Below are 24232 nucleotides of genomic sequence, written 5' to 3'. Positions count from 1 at the left end.
CAAGCAATTTATTTAGAATGTTTATTTCTATAGATTCCCATTACTTCAACTTAATTTTTATAATTTTTACTTGAGTATTTAAACTAAGTTTGGGGCATGGTGTCATATTAATGGCTAAAGAAGAGGTTTGTTGAAGAATTGCATCTTGAAAAAAACAGAGCATGTGTTTATTGAAGAAAATGTATAAAGATGAAAAAGTGGTAGAAACTATGAATTTTCTCTTCTTGAGTTTGGCTTTTTCATGCAAAGTGGAGTATGGAAATAAAAGTCCTGAGGATAATTAGGTAGAGTTCCTCTCCACCCTCAGTTAAGCAGCGATATAAATTATGAATCCAGTGGTCCCATTCTTCTCACCACACGACAACCCTGTAAAGTAGGAATTATTATTTCCACTTTAGGTGAGGGCACTGAGTCTCAGAGTCTTAGCAGCTTGCCCAAGGTCATTCTTCCGGTAAACAGTGGAGCTGGTGTTCCATCCCAGCTCATTCTGTCTACTGAGGCCATGCTGATATGTTTATAGGCCACTCACTCCCCTTTCCCATGTCTTGTGCTTCCCACATAGCATTTGTACCACTCCATAGTGCATGGACCTGTCCAGATTCCCACTGAATTGCAATGCCTCAGGTTTAAAGCATGGTTTTCTAGCCTAGGATAAAATAGCCTTTTCTCTGTTTGTGTTTCTACATTGTCAAGCAGATTGCCATACACACAATTACTCCTCAGTAACTTATTTCTTGAATCATTCTAAGCATATGGTAAACTTCTAGAGTTAATTAATGTTGCATAGAGATGAAATATCTGTGATTTTTTTAAGAATCATGTAACAATATAAAAAAGAAAGTAGTTTTAGACTCATGATTTAAATCCAAAGAGAATAGTAGAATTTTAGCTTTAAAAAAGATACTGCAGATAATCTTGGAGTATTATAGTCCATCATTTTAAATTTGAGAAAGCATGGCTCAGCTGAAGGAACTGGGACCCAGACAGTTTGAGTGGCAGAGCTGGAACTAAGGCCTAAGACTTCTGGCCTGGTGTTTTGCTATAGAAGTCTGCTTAGCTCGTAAGTGATGTAAAAAACAGTTTTAGCCAATGGATGGCACCGTCTTCACAGCAGGGATATATGACTTTTTGTTGTTATTATTTATAAATGGTTAAGATTAAAGAACTAAAATGGTGTATGTATTGTTAGAATAAAGCTATATGTAATACATTATAACTTTTAAGTTATTTTATTACTAGTTGCTTTTTATTTGGTGGTATAACATGGTTTTGATAGCTAAAAGATAATAAACTAAAACAAATCTTTGGTATAGCTCCCTGTGTCCTGTGAAAACACAGCAAGAATTTGTAAAACAATAACACATTGTTACAGGGCATGCCAGTTTATCAAATGCCCTGAGTTTATTACAGTTTGATCTTGGGAAAGTCCATCCCAGCCTCACAGCAGCTCATCCTAATCTTAAGCAAATGAGCCTTTAAAAGCCATTCTAGGGCTGTTAGATTTGTTCTGTTCATGAACATATAAACCGCTCGTAGCTGTTGATCAGGAGAAAAGAAGTTTATAAAACCATAACAAATTTACTTGTGAAAGAGTGATTTAACTGATTTGTGTACTATGACGCGTCATGGTGGCTTTATTGAGAAACTACTGTAGTGAAATACAGTGACCACATACCGTGTCACTCTGAGTCCACTCAAATGTATGTGGACTAAACATTAGTGAGTTAAGATCCCAGATAAATTTTCAAGGTTAGTATTTTTATAAGTTTTATTTGAGAGAAAATAACCTGTCCTCTGCAGTTCAGAAAAGAAGCCTGGTATGCCTTAGCAGAGTTGTACTCCTGAGAGTTCACTTGGGGAATGACTATCCAGCCTCGAACTTCCAGGAATAAGAGATATGTAGTCCAGGCAGCTGCTACTCTATTCTGCTTTTCTTTGTGTAAATTAGAAAAGTCACCCCTTTCTGAGGGACTTTATTTCCAAATGTTGGAAAATTATCATAATAATTTGATTTTGTTAGCACAAGACACTTTACTGCTTTCTGGCAGGAAATTGTCATCATAAATATACAGATCTATGTTGTCTGATGTGAATGGCGCCCCCCTAGGGTTGTGCATTGCACAACTTGCACAGTTGTACTCAGAGGCCTACGGGCAGTTATATCCTAGGAAATCATGTCTTTAGACATCAGATATTAAAACACCACATCTAGAAATATATAAGTATATTTCTTGAATTAAAATGCTAGTTATTTGTGAAATCATTGTTTTAAAAAGTATAATCATGGTAAAAATTAAAAGAATAGATAATAGAGACATTTCTTTACCTCTGTAGTTTACTGGTAAAAGGCTCTATATTCCATTACATATCTCTTGGCCCAGCCAATTCAGTATAATTTTGAAGTTAGTCTTTTAGTGTCTGATAAAAGAAGAAAATTTTCTGACCTTTATAAAGGAGCTTTCCTTTATTAGATGGGTACAGTAATAGAATGCAGGATGACTTTAAGTATCCACCTCTTTTATCCATCATTAAAAGTTAATTGTCACATCATATAAGTGTAACTTGATGGGATTTTTAACATACCAAAAATTGGCAACCTGTTAAGAGAAAAGTATGCTCTGTGAGGACTTGAGTTAAGAGAATGAAAAGAAAAACGAACATTTTATAAATTTTAAGTGGAGCTAAATGGAAATAAAAGCTTTTAATTTAGTGGGAGAATGGTGATAGCAGACCAGTACCTTATGTTTAGTTGGAAACGGAAGGTTTCAGAATGCTGCCTGTCTGACTTCTAGGGTGGTTGTTTGGGCCACCGAGGACTATACACGTTTAGTTCCTTACATATGTGGAAAGAGAGTAGTGTCTTCTTTGTGCTAGTCCATGGAATTATTTTCTTAACAAGAGTAATAATTAACCTTTCTTATTCTTCCTTAGGGAGTGGCAATTGGTAGGATATTCAACAGGAAATCCATTACCCTGTCTGTGGCTTGGGTAGTCTGTGGGGCTCCCCTGGTAGAGTTTGGGTCTTGCCCAGTAGGTAGTGATGATGCATTAAGTAGTTAGAACCGCAGTTGTGCTGGGGCTTTCATTAGGCTTAGTGACATGGTTGTAAAACACTGGGCTCCAAACAAAGATTCTGAAATGGTAAACTCTCTTACCAATCCTCACAGTTTGATAGAAAGGGCAGTAAAATGTTGCTGGTTTGTAAAAAGGAGAGTGCTTGTTTACAGTAGCTCCAAGGTGCTAATTGTTTCTAGTAGAAACACAGAAAACCTCAAGGTAATCCTTAACCCTTTACTTGTATTTAGGTCCTACTGGCTGATGAATGGCTTTCTAAACTGTATACCTAACCTGTCCCGAGCTGTCATGCCAGCTCCCTAGCTCATAGAAGACTGATCAGATAATATTTGAATCAGAACACTTTTCTGTGTGAAGATCTAAGACCTGGGAGCCACTGACCATCTATATTTTGATTCCTTAACTCTTTAGACCTTGCTAAAATGTCACTTCTTATCCAGTCATTTCTGCCCATAAATTATTAGTTGTTTGTTTTATTTTTACTATTGTCATAATTTTAGGAAATTTTTGTTTGGGTAACTTAACAACCATAGTTTTTATAGCTCATTGTCCAGAACAGTGGTTATTTGCCTACTTTTGGCTGCATAAAAGCCAGATTTTTTAGATTCCATAATACATAGAACAACATCATTAAATCAATCATTATCAAGTGGTGTTAGTGACAGATATTTTTAGAGATGCATCATCTTTTTTTTTTTTAGTTTTAGTTCAGACTACTATGGGGGTACAAATGTTTTGGTTACATGGATTGCTTTTGTACTGCTTGAGACAAAGTTATAAGTGTGCCCATCTCGCAGATAGTGTACATTGTACCTGTTAAGTATAATTTCACCCGTCATCTTATCTTACATGAGACACATAATTTTTGTAAGAAATTCATGTCAGAAATTCATACCTGGTTTGACTTATTACCTTCTTTTTAGTTTATAGAAAGAGTAGAAACTTCTGACTTCAATGCTAAAAAAAATATGTTTTGGCCAGGCACAGTGGCTCACGTCTGTAATCTTAGCCCTCTGGGAGGCCCTGGTGGGAAGATTTCTTGAGCTCAGGAGTTCCAGACCAGCCTTAGCAAGAGTGAGACCTGTCTCTAGTAAAAATAGAAAAATTAGCTGAGTGTCGTGGCACATGCCTGTAGTCCCAGCTACTTAGGAGGCTGAGGCAGGAGGATTGCTTGAGCCCAGGAGTTCGAGGCTGCAGTAAGCTACGATGATGTAATTACACTGTACCCAGGGCAACAGCATGAGACTCTGTCTCAAAAAAAAAAAAAAAAGGAAATTGAGCCTCGCTCCTTACTCCTTCCCTTCATATAAATTTAAAAAATTATATATTTTACCCTTATAAAAATCCATAGTAATCATGTTAATCCAAGAAAAAATTTTTTTGTTAAATATGTTTTATTAATTTGAAATGTACGAATTAGATATTTGATCATGATTTTTTGAGATCTGAAAATCTGTCTTATTTCATTATAAATGTGATATGGTTATTGTACCTGAAAGTAATATATGGTTCCTTTATCACCCCAACTACTGCTATATTTTCAGAAGGAAAAGTAATTACATTGATTTGCTGAATAACTTCTTACCCAATCAGTTTCTGTTATTGTTTATTAACATAACGGCTCTGTTAGTTTATTTTTCTGACTTGTGAGTAATGAGTATTTTAAGTAAACTTCATAATGCTCAAGGTAGTTTGAAAGATTAATCAATGCGTATTTCCTTGCTTTAAAAATGTATAAGAGCTATTCAAGTAACAATTATCTAAACAAGTTGTTTTATATTACAATGAGATAGTACTAGAAAAGTATTTCCCCAGACAACATGAAAAAAACTCAAACATTCTCAAATTTTTTTTTTTGTTTGTGAAGATTTATAGCTTTGAGTCTTAGCTATAGTTAGGATGATGGCATAAATTTTAGTTATACTGCAGAACTTTAAGAAAAATTTGAAAGACTTAAGGATAGCTATAAAGCAATATCTTTGGTAAATTAATGGTATTGGAGACCATTCCCTAAATACCTGTTCAGTAAATGAAATTATTGAATTTCATCTTATTTGCATAGGTGGTGATTATGCCTCATATGACTTAATAGTACCTACCTAGTTCAATTCCTATCAGGTAATTGGGCATTCATGGATAAATGAAATGTAAGGCGAATGGAGAATTTTGTAGGCTCTTTTGACGTACAATATTAAGATCTGATCAGCGCTCGGATTCCCATGAAACCTATCCCAGTTGATTTTCTTTCTTTTTTTTAATATTTGCTCTATGCTTTAAGAAATAAATAAAACATGACATTAAATATAAGTATTTACTACCTACTTATTGTATACCAAGCACTCTTCTGTATATTTTTAAAAATCTCACTTTATTAAAAGATCATAACAAATATTGGTGGTAGATATATTAATAATTCATACAACTTCCTCCTCTCTTGTTCTCTTCTCTTCTCTATTCTCATCCGTCTTGTTCTTTTCTCTCACAGATTTGAGAGTGAAGCTTACTCATCCTGACCTACCTAGAGTCACATGGGAGGGGCCAGCACCTAAGTCCAAAGCCGCTTCTCTTGCCACTCTCCTCACTTATCTAGGGACTCTGACACCTGGACTCTTTAATTTCTGATTCCTGGAATAGTTACTTGTTTTCCTTATTTGTTTGGCTTCTTTCTTATAATTTAAAATGCAGTTCTGGGCTCAGCCACATTTGTAGAAACCTAATTAAGTTGGTCTTCTGAATACCTACCTGAGAGGCAGCATGGTTTAGAAGAGTGACTGTGGTCAGACAAGTCCCATTTGAGTGCCATCGCTGCCCTTCTTGGCTGTGTGAATTCGGGCGAGGCACTTAACCTCTTGGTGTTCTAGTTTCCCCATCTATAAACGAGGAGTTTAAAACTTTGCTTTTAGAGGTATTTTGAAAATTAAAAGATATAACCTATATCAAGCACTCCAATGGTTTGCATACAGGCATTTAGCAGTCATAAATTTATACTTTTGCAAAAAAAAGACACTTCAGTGTATTCATTTGTTCATAAGGATAATATATGATGTTATAATCATTTATGAATGAAAAAAAACCAGGTTCAGAAGAAAAGTGGTTTTGGGGAGTGTTCCTGATAATGTGCAGTAGTATACATTTAAAGATACATTATTTACATAATGTACATAATACATAATGTACATAATGTACATAATCAGTACATTATTTAGATAATAAAAGAATTGTAGCATTTATTCAACAAATATTTATTGAGCTCCTACTATGGGCTAGGCTGTGTTGTAGTCTCTGGGACTATAGTGGTAATGATATGACCGTTACAATTGCTGCCTTTATGGAGTGTACTTTCTAGTGGGGGAAAAAGAGACAATACATAACATAAGCTGTATGATAGCTTAGATGTTATTTGTTACAGGAAAAGTAAAGCAAGGGAAGGAGGGTGAATGGAGGTTGCACTCTCTAGCATGGTTTGTGATTAGATAGCGGTCATACTTTGTCAGGAATTGTACAAGCCCAGGAGGGGTGCGGGAGTGTGTGCAACGGTAAGTTTGATGCTGACCTCAGGGATGCCCTGTCCTCCAAGACCTGCATGTCTTTTTCTGCACTGTTTTTAGACTGCCTCTGGCACTCTTGGAGACATTCCTGTTTAGCGTGAAAGGTTGTTCAGAAGTTTGTACCTGGTGGTAGGCTTTTGGGAATCCACTGTTATGCTTGGAAAAGGATGCCTGGTACTCTGGATGGCTTTCTCTGTAGTTGGCAGAATTAGGGGCAAACCATGTGCATTCCTTACAGGTAAAATACTCACTCGTACTTTTAAGACTTTTCTTTGAAATTCCTGATAGCAGTCAAGTGAGCTAGTCAGTAGGCCTTTGGGACTGAGAAGCAAGTCCAAAAGCAAGTGTCTTAAGCAAACATGCTGTTCTTAATTGCCTTTAAAAAATGCTGAATGGAAGGAAGAGTGCATTTAAATTTTAAAATAATTTGCAAGAAGCCAAGACAAAGGAGAAGAGGAATAGTGTCGAGCTAATATTTTATTTTCAAAAATTCTTTGGGAATAAATATTCCCTTCTCCCCTATCCCCGCCCATTCATTTGTAGGTTTATCTACTAATTCTTTCAGCATACATTTATCGAGCATCTACTGTATTCCAGGCACTGTGAATGTTACAAAGTAGATAAGGGTAGTTATGGTGTATCGCTGTTCACAAGGAGTGTATACAACAGGTACAACAGGAAGGAAAGGAAGTACAGAAATAACCACCTTATGAGACCTTAATGGGATTACACAAGAGGAAGCGTCTGGCACATTCCTGGGTAAAGTAGGTGCTCAGTACCTGTGAAGTCCTGTGGTGGATAGAGTGATGCTGTCACTCCAGAGGTACAGACAGTATGGTAAAAGAGGTCAGATGAGGGACTAGTAACATTTGGCTCCAATATTAGGGAAGTTGTCATGGAAACTTAAAAAGTGGGCCTTGGAGATTGAAAGGGATTTGCCCCCCACCCCCCTCACCCCGGCCCAGAGCATAGGGAGGTTACCTTACTTGGTTTTGTATTTTTAGCAGGTGGTGCAGAATAGGCTGTCAGTAAATTTTTGTTGGATGGATAAATAAGAACAAAGGACAATCCTGTTGAGGGATTCAAAACCGTAAGCAAAAGCATGCCAGAGAATGGGAAACACGGGAGGTAGGGGCTCCAATAGTGATTCCAGTCAGCTGAAGAAAGGGTGAGTGCAAGAGAAATGTGTCTTTTAAGTAAGATCAGGGTCAGATCCTGGGGGGTCATAATTGCCAGGCCAAGCAGTGAGAATCATTAAAGCAGGTTCAGTAGCCAATGCTGGTGACACTGGAGCAGGGGATGGGAGGCAGGAGCCTCAGATGAGGAGACTCTTGCAGTGTCAGAGCTGGCAGTAACTCAGAACTCATCTAAGGGTGGCTGTAGGGACTGTAGAGGAATGTATGGAGCCAAGTGATATTTTAGAGGCTGAATTGACAGCACAGTAAAGTACTTCAACTGTAACTCAGTGGAATGATTTTGAATGCCTCTTTTTGCTATAGGAACTCTTTGAGAAAATGAAAGCATCAAATCAAATTTGCTGGAACAACTTTTTTGAGAGTTTAGCACTATCTAAGTCATTCTCCCAAGAGCTCCTATAAATATTATGAAAGCCAAAAAAATGTTTAGTAAAGTTATTATATCAATGTTTAGGTAATTTACAACAGAGTTCCATTTTTATGTACTATAAATATATTTTATAGTTCTTTTGGGCCCTTTGTATTTTCTCCATTATTAAATACACACACACACACATACAAGGAAAGGAGAGAGGAAATACAGAAATAACCATGTATCAGTTATTGATTTGATGCTGCATCTTGGATTACTAATGAGCCCAGTGATAACACTTTGTTGCTTTTCATGTGAAAATTCTTTATGATCATCAGGTTCATAAAGTGGTTTCCAAGAAAGCACTTCAGTGAGTTTTTTTTTCTTTTAAAGAGACATTTAGAATAGCAATGTTTAGAATTTTTTATATTTTATTTAGTACAGTACATTTTTGTTAGGAAAATCAGCTTTTGCCTTCACATCTGGCATGAATGTATAAGGCTGTAAGAAGACATAGTAGAAAAATGTAATGTGCACAATCCTTTCTTTCCAGTGTCATAGACCTAATTAATACATTTGTAAGGGCATTTAGTCCTGAAAACTGATAAACTCATATTCTAGTCCTGTCTTTTATACTACTGAAGTTAGTAACCTGTGCCAGATACTTTATTTCAATAGGCATCAGTTTTCTCATTTATGAAATAAGAGGTTGGCCTGGAATGATCAGAACATCCTTCTGGGAGTAATTCCCTGTGACTCTGTGTCCTATTAGAGCCACAAAAGGAGGAAGCTCCCATAAACATTGACAAATTGTAATATTTTAAAATTCAAATTATCTGAGATTCTTAATAAGTTCCTGATTTGTATCTCTTTTCATGTAGGGGGCTAAAAAATCCTTATGTTTACTTTCGTTACAGAACATTGAGCTTTTCTGAGCAGAGTGCATGGTGCACAGAAGATACCTCCAGTAAATAATTGCTGGGTTTGTTTCAGCCATTAGAGACATTAGAGTGTTAAGGGATTACTCTTGGACTTGGTCTGATCCTCTGCTCATGTTAGAGAAACAACTCTGGATATATTCAGAAGTAAACTCTTGAATGGATGATCACAAGAACCATTACATTCACTGAATGAACATTTGTTGAGGCCCTGCCCTATGCCTGGCAGGCATAGTATTAAGCTATTAAGCCCTCAGAATGGCTGGGCGTGGTGGCTCACGCTTATAATCCTAGCACTCTGGGAGGCCAGGTGGGGAGGATCTTGAGCTCTGGAGTTGGCGACCAGCCTGAGCAAGAGCAAGACCCCTGTCTCTACAAAAAAATAGAAAAAATTAGCTGGGCATGTTGATGCATGCCTGTAGTCCCAGCTACTTGGGAGACTGAGGCAGGAGAATCACTTGAGCCAAGGAGTTTGAGGTTGCTGTGAGGTAGGCTGAGGGCCCTGGCACTCTAGCTTAGCCTAGGCAACAGAGCAAGACTCTGTCTCAAAAAAAAAAAAAAAAAAAAAAAGGCCCTGTGAATAAAACATAAATATAGGTACCTCCACCAGCTTCCATTGATAGTAGGGAAAACCAGCATTAGAGACTTTGTACAAATAGGTTTTACTCTAATATTACAGATGGAAAAGTGTGAAAGTGTGAAATCAAGTAACTAGCCTCTAAATCATTGTTAAAAGTAAAATTGTGTTTTAAAAATCAATAAAAATTCTTGAAAAAATTAAAAGACAATAGGAATCATCCCAGCTTCCCTTCCCCCAACTACAGGTTATTTCTCTTGAAGTAGGATGATAATTCTCATCTAGTTTCTTCATATTTCCCTTGTTCAGGTCTGGAGAACAAGAACATTTTAGCTAGTCTCAACAACCATGATGAGAGGCAGGGAGACATGCAATCTCTAAGGACATTGCAGCTCCAATTATATAGGGATTTATAGATCAAAGCCATTTTTAGTCATTTTTGCTGAGGTAGTGAAGACCTAATTTTACCCACCCTTTAAGTGCTGTACTTCATTTGACTTCATAAGGAAAAAACTTGATTTCAGAAATTTTATTTTGGAGTAACAGTGATCTCAGGTTGGTGAGGTTAAACCTGTCAATGGAAAAAAAGCCAAACTCTGTAAAATAATTTTAAAGAGATTTATTCTGAGCCAAATTTGAGGACCATGACCCGGAGCCATGCCCAAGAGGCCTTGAGCAAGTGGACTTGCTGTGGCTGGGTTACAGTTTGGTTTTATACATTTCAGGGAGACAGGGGTTACAGGTAAAGTCATAAATCAATACGTGGGAATCATACATTGGTTTGGCCTGAAAAGGTGGGCCATCTTGAAGCGGGAGTTTACAGGTTTAAAGATTCTTTGGCTTGTAATTGGTTAAAGACAGAAAGCTTTGTCTAAAGGCTTGGAATGTTTTAACATAGTTGCTGATTATCAGACACAAGCCACCGGACATAGGTTTGTTGTGTAAATTGGGGGCCTGTAGGTTTGTCTTGCATACCCTTAGGCTTGTTAATGGGTTACAAAGGCTGTCCCCAAGAAGGGAGGGGGGCATGATGAGGCATGTCTGACCTCCCTCCTCCTGGCAGGCAATTTAGTTTTAGGATATTCCTTTGGCCATGAGGGGGTCCATTCAGTCAGCTGGTGGGGGGCGGTGAGCTTAAAATTTTATTTTAGTTCACAAACCTCAGCTGAATTTGCTGAGTTTGAATGGACTATTTAGTAGTGGAAAGTTTGGCTTATCTCATTAAAATGAATGATGAAAATTCTCATTGCATTATAGTGATGGATCTAGCCATTTTTGTACATTCTTCTGTATTTATAATAATAATTGCTACTGGTTATTGAGCATTATGTACCAGACATTGTGATAGGTGTTTTAAATTTATTTAATCTTTACAATAAGAATATGAGATAGATATTATTGTTCCCTATTTTTATCTATTGAAGAATCTAAGACTCCAGGTGATTAATATTAATATCTTATCCATGTAGCTACTTCTATGCTTCAGGATTTGAATTCTGGTCATTCTGACTATAGAGTCTGAGTTAGTGACCAATTTGCCATTTTCCCTGCTTCCAAGTAATTATGGCTAAAATCTGGGTTAGGCCCTTGCTTTTTAATGCATGGGCTAAAGGACTGATTGGGTGGATGAGGGCTGTGTCTGTGAGGGCAGAAGGTGGGAGGAGGGACCCTGGGGCCCAAGCAGGAGAGGTGGGTTTTAGAAGCTGAGGTGAAGACAAAAAAACTAGCCTGCAGGAAAATCCAAGTCAGCAATGGGAAGATACTGCATTATACAACCAAAGCTAAAGGGTAGATGAAGAGGCACATGAGGCCTTGAGGTCCAGTAGTGATTTCTGAGCTGCTATATCCTGCGTCTATTCCTGAACAAATAAGACTTTTCAGAGTGGGATCCAAGAATGTGACTTTTTCATAAGTCCTGCAGTTGATTTGGACATGCAGCAAATGCTGATAGGAAATCAAATAGGCATGTGGGGAAGGGAAAGGAACTTGGGATCTAAACTCAGGAGTGCTGGGTATATGGAGGGCTGTACCCTTGGAGAACAGAAGCTGAAGATCAAGGAACAAAAGAGGGATGAGGGACTATTGATCGCAGATTTGGGGGTATTAGTCATTCTTAATTTAAAAACCCTTTTCTGGCTGTTATTCGTGAAAAATAAATTGGTCTTTTTCTCTCACATTTTCTATGTATAGAATGGTCTATCTTAAATGATCTGGTACCCAAAGAGGTTGTCAATAGACTGATACCATTTCACTTATTTTTTCAGCACAAGATTAATTTTAAGCAAAAGGTATGATTACTTATCCAGTTTAACTTATACATATCCTGTTAATTCTTCATTTATTCTGTCTGGTTTCATTAGATCTTTAATTACTGATTTTTCTAGATTTTTAACAATGGTGGACTATGTTATTTCAGGAAGATGGTGGCATTTTAGGTTTGTTCTGTGATTTCTTTTTTTAGATGTTCCAGGTAAACAGTTACTCTGTGTGACTCTGGAGGTGTGGTTCTATCTTATGGTTTGTAATACAGTTGACCTTTGAGCAACGTGGGGGTTAGAGTATCAACCCCTGTGCAGTTGAAAATCTGTGTCTAATTTTTGACTCTCCAAAAATGTAACTACTAATAGCCTAATGTTCACCTGAAGCCTTACAGATACCATAAACAGTCGATTAACACATATTTTGTATGTTGTATGTATTATATATTGTGTACTAACAGTAAAGTAAGCTAGAGAAAAGAAAATGCTATTCAGAAAATCATAAGGAAGAGAAATATGTTTACTATTCATTAAGGGGAATTGGATTATCATAAAGATCTTCATCGTCCTGTTCACACTGAGTAGGCTAAGGAGGAAGAGGAAGAGGAGGGGTTGGTCTTGCTGTGTCAGGGATGGCAGAGGTGCAAATCCATGTATAAGTGGACCTGTGCACTTCAAACCCCTGTTGTTCAGGGATCTGTACTTTAAACTTGCTAAGGGTAGTTTTTTTTCCCTCTAAAACCTGAGTGATAAGAAAAAAAGATAGTGTGGAAGTAAATCTGTGGGAAGACGATCTAGTAGTAATATTGTCTGCTGATGGGGCTATCCTGAAGGCTTTTTATCCACAGCAATGATTAGAATGTCACTTTTGCCTTTTCTGTATTATTTAAAGCTCTCTATCTCATAAAGAATATATTTCAAGAAATAAATTCATTTAAATGACTGAGGATGGCTTTATCTTAATGTGGGAATCTGTCCTTTTTTTAAAAAAACACATTTGTTTCTTCTTTCTTTTCAGATGATTTGTTTCTGCTAGACCAAAGCCTCCTATTTGAGGTTTTGTTGCTTAATTTCGTACCTCCTATTTTACCTTCTCTACTTCCATGCAGTCGTAACAGTTTTGAGTAGAAGGGATGACAATAGGATGATTTGGCCAAACAATATAGTATAGTTGGAATACTTGGCTTGTGTTTGCCCCTTGGTTTAAGGTTTTAGACATACCTAGCTCACAAAGGAATTTGTAGGTTTCCAAGGGCACTTTCACAAAGGGAAAGTCATGTACAAAGGGCAAAATAATCCACACAAGTTGGATTCTTCTTCAGAGACCCCAGAAAAAGCTTGAGGAATGCTTGTTAACTTTTTAAGAAGACATTGACTGCTATGATCATAAAAGTCTAACAAAAAATTATTCATCAAAAAGCAGAAACTGAACCAAAACTATCCTACTCAGGTTTAAGAACACAACGTTTGTGTTCTGTAAATACTATATGCATCTCTGAGTTAGAAAGATGTGAGTACAAGAAGCCCCAAGGACGGCATCTGTAATACTGCTGGTATTGAGAGTTGTCATTGGAGGAGGCTCTCTTCTTGAATGTTGAAAGTATCTCTGGTTTCAGCCTGTGAAATCATGGATAAAGCATCAAAGGATTATTTACTCCAATTCTGGTGAATCTGACGAGTAGTAATTTCTTAGGGTCTTAAAAGATTTCTATGTGAATATTCCTCCCCCCACCATGCATGGCTATCTTAGGGCAGAAATGTTAAAAACTGTTATTTCCAGCAAAGATAATAGGAAATATACATTTCTGCAGATGTAGAATTTAAATAAATTTGTTTATGATAGAAAAATAACAGGAGCATTATAGCAAATAGGAGGCTTTGGAGTTTGTCCATAATCTTGTGAGGCTGATGTCAGGGTCGAGAAAACCATAACCTTCTACAACAAACCCTCGTCTCCACTGTCAGATCAGGTACTGACCTGAGTGGCTCAGGGATCTGCTCAGCTCTGTTGCTTCACATGCTCTGATATTATATCACTCTTTGCTGCTATCCTGCCAGATTTCTCCAAGACATAAAGACTTTGCATTCCATTTTAGAAAATTATTGGTTAGTAGAATTCACTGCTTGTTCAACTGTGTGATTCAGCAGATGTTTATTGAACAGGTTTATGTGCTTATTATTATATATAAAATGGCTCATATTAGTTTTATAATTTTGATGCATATGTGTGTGTGTTTATCTATTTAATTTTTTTGAATTAGATGCTGTTTAGATGCTGGCCTTGAGCCTAAACCATTTTGCTGAGCAAACTTTCAGAGCCTTTGTCTCTGCTGGAGAGTAGTACATGTAAATGCTGGGTGTTATGCAGCTTTCCATGTATCTGGTAACTTTTTGCAGTTATTTCTTTAATTAACAGAACCAGTGGGGCTAACCCACTGGGGCTGCTGTGGTTGTGGTGATTTTATGATACTTTTTGTGTGTGTTTGTGTGTGAAGAGATTGCTTTAGGAAATGTGTCTTAACGCACAAACTACCTTCAGTGGTAATCCTAATATGTCACTCACTTAAATTTCCAGAAAAGGCTCAATTTATATAAAATAATCAAATAATATTTTGGAAAACTTTGGATAGATTGTGGAGCTATCTCTTAAATAAAGCTGGAAGCTAGAATCAGAGTGATCTTTGGATTTCTTAGTATTCTGAGTCTCACATTTTTCTACTAAAGTACCTGAATGGTGGAGGGAAGTAAATTCACATTCTTACAAAGTCAGGGATCATGGCCCAAATTTTGCTGCCAGAAGCTCAGATTTGTTGAAGTTTCTAGAATGCTTTATCTTAAAAGTTTATTTGAATATTATATTCTGTAATATGTATATTTTATGTTTTTTGATTTTTTTAAAATTGAGTTAATATTGACATACAGTGAGATGCATAAATCTTAAGTACTCTATACAGTTTGAAGATTGACAAAAGCATATGCTGGTGTAATTCACATACTTATCAAGAATATACTTGTTTTAATGTACAAAAGTAGTGTTTAAAATTATTTTCTATTAAGAAAATTGCTGTCCTAGGAATATTTACCTTTTTCATTTTGTGGCTTCCACTTGTTATAGCAGTCTATGTTTCCCAGGGACGGTGGCAGTGGACAATGGTATGGTTATTCCATTTTGAGAAGTGTGAGCTTCATCAACAAAGATAGTTGTGTAAAATGACTAGACATTTAATGGACTTTCTTTGGCTAAAGTCTAACATTAGCTAGAGAAATTGGCTAATGACCATTGTTCACTGAAATACCCAAAGTTTCAAAAAAAAAAAATTGCAGTTTATCAAATCAAACACTAGATCTGTGATCAGGAAATTAAAGATTCATTCATTTTTATTGTTTTTGCTGGTAATCTATTTTATAGTAAGCTTTTATTCACATACATGTGATCTACTCTTTAATTCCATTAACACCCTTTCCAGGATAACATTTGACACTTTCCATACTTACCCTCCAGGAACTCTACTGATGACCCATTCCCGGCTTTCATTCCCATTTCTTGAATTCTTTCTTGAACATTGCCTGCAGCAACTATGACTGAGCACTTGCACCTCTCTTTTGCTCCAGAATCTTTTAGGGAGTAGATAGTAAAGCTCCTTTTGAACAGAGACCAGGTTTTAGTTATTGTCTCTAGTACAGTACAAAATACCTTAAGCCCAATACATAGATTTCAGTTGTGAGTATTAGCCTTAGTTAATAAAGGAGATACAAAGTTGGGTAAGAGATAGATAGATCGTATGCTCAAGGAATGTTTAGTAATATTAGGAGAGCTGATGATGGTAACTAATACTTCTAAGGATTTTTTTTATGTGCCAGGTAGTATTCTAAGCCTATTGCATATATTATCTGATTCATCTCACAGACAGTCATCGTTTGAGTTAAGTAATAATGTACCTCTTTTATACATTTAGGAAGCTGTATGCCTTAGGTCAGTTCTCCTGGAAGCAGAGCCCGTGATGCAGGCTCTTGTGTATTGTGTAAGTGATTTATTGAGAGAGAGGTCTCAGGAGGAACCTATCATAGCAAGGGAAGAAAGCAGGCTGGGGAGGGCAGTGTCAGCATTGTCTGTTAAAATTCCTGTTCTCAGGTTTACTCCAGAACCCTGAATCAGAAACTCAGGGGGTTTAACAGCAGTCTGTGGTTTAATAAATCATCCAGGTGATTCCGATTGATGCTAAAATTTGAGAAATTCTGGGTTATAGGAAGAAGCCAGACAAATGGGTTCTACTAAAACCCACAGGGAGCTTTGGAGTGTGAATGGCACCATAGAGTTGCCATTAAGAAAGAGGGCCACCTTGATACTCCTTATCAGTCAGGCATTGAAGGCAGGGGAGGGGGTAGGGAGGTGGTGGTGGTGTCATCATCGTCCTAGGGGCCAAACAGTGATGCAAGGGTATAATCTCCCCATTCTCTGAGCAAGGTAGCTCTCATGCGGCTGTGAGCTGTTAGCATCTGGGCAGTGGGTATACTGTCAAGATAAGGGGGATCTGGGTAGAGCATCACAGTGTCCACCCCACTGAGATCAGAGAAGTTATGTAACTAGCTCCAAGTCCTGTAACTAGTAATGGGATCTGACCTCAGGCAGTCTAGCACCAGAGTCTATCTGCATAACCATTAGCTATACTGTCTCCCAGGGTCAGAACAACAGTAGCAAAACAGCATGGGCATAAATGACCAAGAGACCATTCAGGAGGAGGAGTTGGTTTTGAAGGGGGCGAAAAACAGAGCAGTTATCACCAAAGGGGTGTGATTTGGTCTTGAAGTAGGATAAGATCTGAATATGTAAAAATTTATGTGAAAGGCTTTTTAGGTAGAAGGAATAGCCTGAGAAAAGATATGGTGGTAGGCAAGTGTGGGTTTGTGTATAAGAAAACTGGTTATTGTTTGGCTTTGATTTGGCTTATCGAAGAGAGTTCTGGGAGAAAAGTCATTTAACATTGGTTTGAGGGCAAGTTATGGATATCCTGAGATGCCAAACCAACTGGGAAGTGACATAGTCAGAACTATACTTTAGGAAAATTAATGTGACAACAGATGGGTAGGGTGAATTTTAGGAAGAGAAACTGGGGACGAGCAGGAGGGAGACAAGTCTGGAAGCAGTCAGTGTAGGGGATACATTGAGACCTGCTCTTAGCTGTGGCAGTTAAACTGGAAAAGAAGAAACAGACCGAAAAGACATCGCAGAAGAAGCAGTATAGGAGTTGGGGAACTAAAAGGAGAGGAAGCCACTCAAGATGTGGGCTGCCTAAAGGCATGCTGGTCCTTTCACACATGGGTGGAGTTTCTGGGGTGGAGGGTGTCCTAGAGTGTTCAGAGAAATTCAGTTCAGAAGCATGTTCAGTAGCATGCCATTTGGCAAGGGGCATCCCATGTGAAGATGTCAAGCTAGCAGCTGGAAATGCTGAACTAAAACTCAGAGATGCATGTGTAGATTTAGAAGACTTCATTGTAGAGGCAATTGTTGAAAGGCACAATGGAAATAGTAAGAGAGAGACAGTGTCAGGATTAGAATTCTTGGTCTCTTAATTTCTTGTTCATTTTTTTTTTGTCCATTTATTCACATGGCCTCCAAATGAATACTGAAGTTACATTTTGCATATTAAATTGAGGGAAAGTTAAACCTCTTACTGCTTTCTAACTCAGTTGAGGGAAAATAATGGGAAAAATGGAAAAAAAAATCCTCTCAGATGGGTAAAGGCAAACGTGTCTTTTCAGCTCTTCCTAGGTAGTATCTTGACCTTTTATCTCTTGTCTTCTTTTTTTTCAAAAGAAGTAATTAAATGATTTGACTTAAAAAATCTTTCTTTCTTGCTCTTGCTATACTGCAGCTTAGATTTATAAATAAAAGAAATGGCAAAAATGTCAGCTGAGATACTAAGTAAAGTCAACTAGGAAGTGAGAGTAAGATTTCTTTCTGATAAGGTGAGAGACTCAGATTTAGTTGTATTTCCAGTTGTTTCAGTTTAGATATGTGTAGTCGGTTACTTCAGAAAGAGATGTAAATATTCTGATTAATGGGGCTCGTGTTAGGTGTTGTATAATTCTCCTTTTTCTGAATCCAGCTGTTTATGGTGTCAGAAAACATTTCCTTTTGAAGTCACTGCTTATTATTATCTAAAGAATGATCTTGGAGGCCAAAAGTTTTTGGCACTTACATTTGGCCAAGGAGTGAATTTGTGTCTCCAGCTTATGCCAGAACAAACAGGTGGCTATTCTATCTTATAGCTAGGAGGAAGGTTATTCTGAGCACTGAGGAAGGCAAAAATGTAGCAATCTAATTGAGAGAGAAGACCAAATAAAAAACAGGGATAGACTGACTCATACTGCTGATATGTGCTATTGACATTTTAGTTTGGATAATCGTTTGTTGTTGGGGGCTGTCCTGTGCATTGTAGAAAGTTTAGCAGCATCCTTGGCCTTTAGCCACTAGATGCTAGTACCACTCCTCCTGTTATGACAATTAAAAACGTCTCCAGACATTGATAAATGGCACTTAGGGGGCAGTTATCACTGGTTGAGAACCACTGTACTAACTATCCTAAAAGGATCAAACAAGAACATGAAAGTCTGCATAGTCTGTATCTTAGGTGTTCTTCAGGTGTGGAATAAATAACAATTTGCCATTTAAGAAACTTATTCCTTGAACACTGTGCTTAGGACAGATTGTCCTGGTTATATAGATCCATTCCAAATCACCATAAATTGATACAACCACTTAGGGGAGCAATTTGTCAATATCTAGCAAAAGTTGAAAAATATATAGCAATTTTACCTCTATCTATCTATCTATCTATCTATCTATCTATCTATCTATCTATCTATCTATCTATCTATCTATGTGTGTGTCTGTGTGTGTGTGTGTCTGTGTGTGTATGTTTAACTTAACACACTTAACCCTAGAGAAACTTTCAAACATCTGGATGAAGACGTATGTATAAGGGTAATCATTGCAGAATTGTTTGGTAATGTGGAAAACTGGAAATAGCCTTAGGGGTCACCAGTAGGGAAACAGATACATTATGGTGCATTGACGTGATGGAATAAACATGCAGCAGTTCAAATGAATGAATTAGTATGGATTAATCTCAACAGTAGTGATGGAAAACAAACATATTACAGAATAATTTTTACTTTATATTTTCTATATATATTTTTAGAAAACACCCTAAACAATGCTACACATTGTTTACTCCAATTTGTGATACTGTCTACTTCTGAGGAGAAAGGGATAAGGATGAATGGGACTAAGGAAAGAAAAATGGAGGATCTTATTTTTATTTAAGTTAAATTGTTGTTCTTGATTACATTATGGAATAGATTGAATTGGACCTTTTCCTGAAATATCTTTTAGCTATAGATTTAATTTTCAGTGATGTGCTTGGAGAAAGTGATTATGCTCTGTGCTATTTCCTATTCGTATTTCTGTGCACTAAGACATGGTTTCATGATTCATTCTTGCACAAATATGTGTAGATCTGGATTCTCACACGTTGAAATAAACGCAGCTGTGTTTATTTCAGTGCGATTACATTCAAATAAACACACATGGGATCCCTTATGAGTGTGAACCCCTAAAACACTTGTTGATTTGGTTCTGAAATTGTGTGTTCAAATAAACACTTGTTTTAAGGGAAGTTTCACTTTACTCAAATGTTCATGCCTTGAACATGTGTTTTATAGAGGGCAGATGTGGAGTATCTTGAAAGAATAGTAGTTCTTTAGAGTGTGAATCATTGCTTTAGATAAACGCAGAATTTTTTTGTGGGCTTTTTAAAAAATATGTTGGTAGTTGTCCTATGTAATAAAAATAATCTTTGAATATCACATTTTATGTAATTCTTTTTTTGACAGGTTGAATGGAATAGAATTTCTAACAAATTGAATAATATGTAAAATATATTTGTAAGTATATTTTGAAGAATTATTAGTGATAAAGTAACATGTGAAGGAGTCTTTTAAATTTTGGACACTGCTTCTTGCTTAACCAGACTTATAAATCTATGTTTTTATCTTTTAGATTATAAATAGAGAAAAATCCAAACCAGGAAAGGTACTATTCACATATATATTTCTGCCAAAATGACTGTATGTAACCTGAAAAGAAATTAGTTAACATGCTTCAAAGTCCTCTACAAAATATTTTAATCAAACAGAATATAACTTTCAAAGTACCAACATTTGAGGTTATCTTTCCGTACCAAATGAACTGTAGATTATATAGCAGTCAGTGGTGTCTTGTTTCCCCTCCAAATATGGGGGAATTTATATGTGTGGTACTATGCAAATATTTAGGAAATAGACAAACTGACATCTGTTTTTGAGTTGGAAGCCTGAGAGTTTTTATTGTCCTGTAAGGTTCTTTGGTTTAAGTCTTCTGTTTTTTGTTTTTTTTTTGAGACAAAGTCTGGCTCTGTGTATGATCATAGCTCACTGCAGCCTCAGACTCTTGGGCTCAAGCAGTCCTCCCACCCTCTTCAGTCTCCCAAAGTGCTGGGATTGCAGGCATGAGCCACCACACCTGGCCTGGTTCAGAAGTCTTGTTGGGCCCACAGCCTTAGGTTGGATAGCTGCTTCTTCCTATCATATGGGAGGAGCTCTGGGCCAGGGGTTTATGTGTTGGAGGTGGGAAGGGGTGGCAGGTTGTTAGTGGAGGAACCCTTTGCCCAGTTAAATCCTGAGTATGGCCTCAGGGGGCCTTACCTAACCCCACCTCCTTATTAAGACCCATGGAACTTGTTCACCACCTCTGTGAAGCCTGGAGTAGCTTTTAGCTCCATATCAGGGGACCAGACAGAGGGCCCTACCCTACCCTGACTCAGTGCTACATGGAATGTATAAATACCTCAGTACAAAACCTCTTTTTCTGTTTATTAAACCCATGTTTTCTGGTCAGTCATTGCTGGTTTGGCTTTTCAGGAATTTTTATCCAGGCATTTCAGAAGGTTAAATATTATTAGGTGCATAAATTCTCCAAATGTAAACCATTATAGAGAAAATGAAATTTGATCAAGTTTTAAAGATTAATATTTCTGTTTCACAAATAATACATATTTTGTCTTTGTCAATGATTAATACATTTCAGAATAAAAATAGTCCTGTTTTATACCAATTTCTGAAATTATTTTAAATTAAAATAGAAAGTGTTTTCATTGCTGGTTTACCTATTTACAGCCTGCCTTTCTCTCTAGAAAAGAAGCTTTGTGAAAACAGGGACTTTTGCTTGCTTCTTATATCCAGTGCTTGTTACAGAGCCTGACGTATTTTAAACACTCAGTAAATGTTTGGGAATGAATGCTGAGTGAATAAAAGATAAAAACAAATTTTCTTGACGTTCATTCCCAATCTTGATGTTTTGCCACCCGTCCCCCACCAACTCCCCAAGCTATCTAATTTATCAGTTAGGTATGTATTACACCCTTTCAGTGCATTTACTTACATATATCTGCTCTCACTGAAAAAGCAGAACATAGTCACTATTTTCTTAACACCTTTACAAAACTTGGTATTATAAAACTTTTAATTTTTTTGCAGTCTGATGTGTGAAAAATTGTATCTTATTTTAATTTGAATTTTCCATGATTACTAAGGAGATTGAGCACGCTTTCATCTGTTTGTTGTCCAGTCTGTTTTTTCCCCTGAAATTACCTGCTTACATGTCATTGCCCATTTCACTACTGGGCTTTCCTTTGTTTTCTTCCTTTTTTTGGTATTGTTTTTGAATGAGCTTTACAGGTACAGTCTGTATATTATTTCTTTATCTAGTATATATGTATGCATGTGTATATTTATATTTCTGTGGTAAATATTTCTCACAGCTTTTTTTCTAACTTTGTTTATAGTGTCATTTCTCATGGGGATAGTGACGGTTTGCAAGTAGTCAACTTTTATCAGTCTTTTCCTTTTTGTGTCTTTTTGTATTTTGCTTGCAAAGGCCTTTTCTACCCCATTGTCATTGATATAGGTTGATTCTCCCACTTAAGACCTTAAAAAAAAATCTGCAATTTATTGCTAATGTTGAGAGAGATGAATCTTTTTGTTCCTCCCATTCTCTCACCCTCCACACACAAGGGGCAGACAGTTGTTCCAGCCCTTTCTGTAGACTGGTGTGCACTTTCTCTAATTTGAAATGCTTTTTTCACGTATAGATGTTTTTGAACGTACATGTTGTATTCTATATATTTTTGTATTTCTGTGGAAATAAGATATCGACTTCATAGATTTATAATACCTCTTTTTATCTGATAGAACAAATTCTCTTAATTATTTCTTTTCAAAACTGTTTGGCTATTTTTAAATATTCTTCCAAATGAATTTAGAATCACCTGTTGATTCTGAAGACTGCATTTGGATTTTTATCTGAATTGCACACAATTAATAGATTAATTTGGGTAAAGTTGTTATCTGTCTTAAAATACTGCTTTCCATCCAGGAACATTCACTCCATTTATTCAAAGTTTTTCTTCCATCTTTCAGGAAACATTAGTTTCTTCCCTACAAATCTTACTTTTCTCTTCTTGGGTTTATTCCAAAGTACTTTATAGTTTTTGCTGCCATATTAAAGGGGATTTGTTTTCAGTCATGTTTTCTCATTGATTATTGCTGGTGTGTAGAAGCTGTTTGATTTCTTAAAAAATATTGGTCATCTATCTGGCTACCTTGTGAACTCTTTTACTAGCTGATCAGTTGATTTTCTGGGTTCTCTTCTTATAGAAAGTCAGATCATCTGTAACTAATAATAGCTGTATCATCCTGTTCAATCTTTTGTTTTTCTTCTTTCCATTTGATTTTCGCTAATAACATTGGCTAGTACTTTTGGTGTGATGTTGATTCATCCTAATGATAGTGTACATCCTTACTTGTACATATTTTTACATATTTTAATTCATTTAATATTTATTTCACTATTATGAACAATGTTTTTAATGTGTTTCTCCTAGATCCTCTATCAGGTTAAGGAAATTCTCTCCTATTCTTAGCTAAGAAGTTTTATTATGAATGTGTAGTAAAATAGTTTGTTGACCTGATCATGTCATTTTTTTCCTTTGCTTAGTAAAAGAATGTAGTGAATTCCATTGATAAATTTTCTGATGTACATGATCCTTACATTTCTGAGATAAACTTTGCTTGATGTTACTCTTTTCATATACTATTTTATTCTATTTTTATTTTACTTAGGAATTTCATATCTACTTTGAAGTGTGATTAGACAGTAATTTTCTTTTCTTTGCTATTCTTACTGGTTTCAGCAGAGTTAAGTGAGTCTCAGATAAAATAGTTTCCTGTAACCTCTCTATGCTATGGAACGTTGTGCTTAAAGTGAAAATTATTTATTCTGAATGTTTGCTAGAACGCCTATAAAACTGCCTCAGGACTTTTTTTGAGGATGTCAATCTTTAGCAACTGCTTTAATTTTTTTTCCTATTATTGTGGTGTTGGGTTTTCTGGTTTGTTCTTTGGTTAGTTTTGATAATTTATACTTTGTTAGGAAACTGTCCATTTCATGTAGACTTTAAAGATTTTGGTATAAAGTTCTTAGTGTTCTCTTCTATTGCTTAATCTTTTCCGTATCTCTAGTTTTTATCATGTATTTATTAAATTATTTTGTCTCGATTGACTTTATCTGTTTTACTCTTTTTTCCCTTGTTTTTTTTCCTATTGCTTCTTTGAAATAATTCATTAATTTTAAACTTTTTTATAGTTTTTCTCTAAAATGTCATTCGGTGCACTATTTCCTTTGAGTACCATTTGGGTAGCATCTCACAGGTTTCTCAGATAGTGTGGTCATTATCATTTGTTTGAAATATTTAAAAATTTACACTTTAATTTACTCTTTAACCAATACATAATTTAGAAATGTATTTAAAATTCCCACTTAAATTTTTTTGCTGTCATTTTATTATTTATTTATGATGTTACTTTATTGAGCTTAGTGAATATGGTCTGCAGGATAGCAATATTTAGGAATTTGTTAATATATCCTTTGTTGTCTGCTGTGTGACCATTCTCTGTGAATATTTCATGTATGTTTTTGAAAAGAATGTGATTTCTTTTTGTGTAGGGTCCTGAGTGTTTTATATTCACATCTATTAGGTTAATATTATATCTATTTGGTTAATTTGAATATGTTAACCGTATCCTTCATAACATTACTTATTTTTCGTTTAATTTATCTGTTATTTTTTGAGAGAGGTATTTTAAAGTCTCCCAATCTGATTGTGATTTCTAAAGTTGTGTTATGTGTTT

The 24232-nt window shown here is 36.2% G+C and overlaps 1 protein-coding gene across 7 annotated transcripts in view; it reads left to right on the top strand.

Annotated features, from left to right (window-relative positions):
• BBX (BBX high mobility group box domain containing) overlaps positions 1 to 24232 on the top strand; it is a 262244-nt gene that overhangs the window by 19839 nt on the left and 218173 nt on the right. The gene's annotated exons all lie outside the window — the stretch shown is intronic.

The sequence above is a fragment of the Lemur catta genome, chromosome 1, assembly GCF_020740605.2.
Source record: "Lemur catta isolate mLemCat1 chromosome 1, mLemCat1.pri, whole genome shotgun sequence".
NCBI classification, from domain to species: domain Eukaryota; kingdom Metazoa; phylum Chordata; class Mammalia; order Primates; family Lemuridae; genus Lemur; species Lemur catta.
The sequence above is the reverse complement of the archived record's forward strand: the minus strand, read 5'-3'. Positions and strand labels throughout refer to the sequence as shown.